The 684-nt window shown below is 63.2% G+C and overlaps 1 non-coding gene across 1 annotated transcript; it reads right to left on the bottom strand.

Moving 5' to 3' along the window:
* Positions 1–192: 192 nt before the first annotated feature.
* Positions 193–274, bottom strand: TRNAS-AGA. Its single transcript has one exon. It is a non-coding gene; the product is annotated as a tRNA-Ser (tRNA).
* Positions 275–684: the final 410 nt, after the last annotated feature.

Genomic DNA, 684 nt, shown 5'->3' with positions numbered 1-684 from the left:
GCCAACCCACCAGGGCAGCTGCAGTTTCAGCTCCAGGGAAGACACTTGGTGCTGCTTCGGCCGTGTGGGGAGGAGCTCAGAATCTGGAGTTCTGCTCAACAAGCGACAGCAGTGAGCGACTTCTTCCGGCCCCTCTGCCTCGCCTAGCGGGGAGGCCAAAAGGGGAAGGAATGGGACACAACACCTGCATGCCGTAGTTGGCAGGATTCGAACCTGCGCGGGGAAACCCCAATGGATTTCTAGTCCATCGCCTTCACCACTCGGCCACAACTACCTGCTCAGGGTTCCCCTTGCCCTGCTGACAACAGGCCCTGTGCCATGCCACCTGGCTCCTGCCACTTCAGCCCAGCGCTCCGCTCAAAGCCCGGCACTTGCCGCCTGCGCTGAGCACCACGGGCACCTGCTGCCAGGTTCCAGAGCCTTCACACCTGCAACCCCAGGGGCTACGGCCACCGCTCCCACCGCCTTCTCCTCAGCCGCCCAGCTGCCCTATCCTGCCTCACAGGGGTGCGCTCAGTGCCCGCCGGGACTCCACTGCTTCCAGGCAAGGAGGGAAGGCAGCTGTCTGGAGGCAAGCAGGCCTGCTGGTACTTGGGGGCTGGCATATTAGACCCCACTTTGCTTCTCAAGGCTACCGGAGGGAGCTTCCAAGCCTACCGGGAGCACCAGCACTGCAGCATTCCT

The sequence above is a fragment of the Chaetura pelagica genome, unplaced genomic scaffold (assembly GCF_000747805.2).
Source record: "Chaetura pelagica isolate M959 unplaced genomic scaffold, ChaPel_1.0 C11084249, whole genome shotgun sequence".
Lineage (NCBI taxonomy): Eukaryota > Metazoa > Chordata > Aves > Apodiformes > Apodidae > Chaetura > Chaetura pelagica.
Note: the sequence above shows the minus strand (reverse complement) of the source record. Positions and strands in the feature narration are given on the sequence as shown.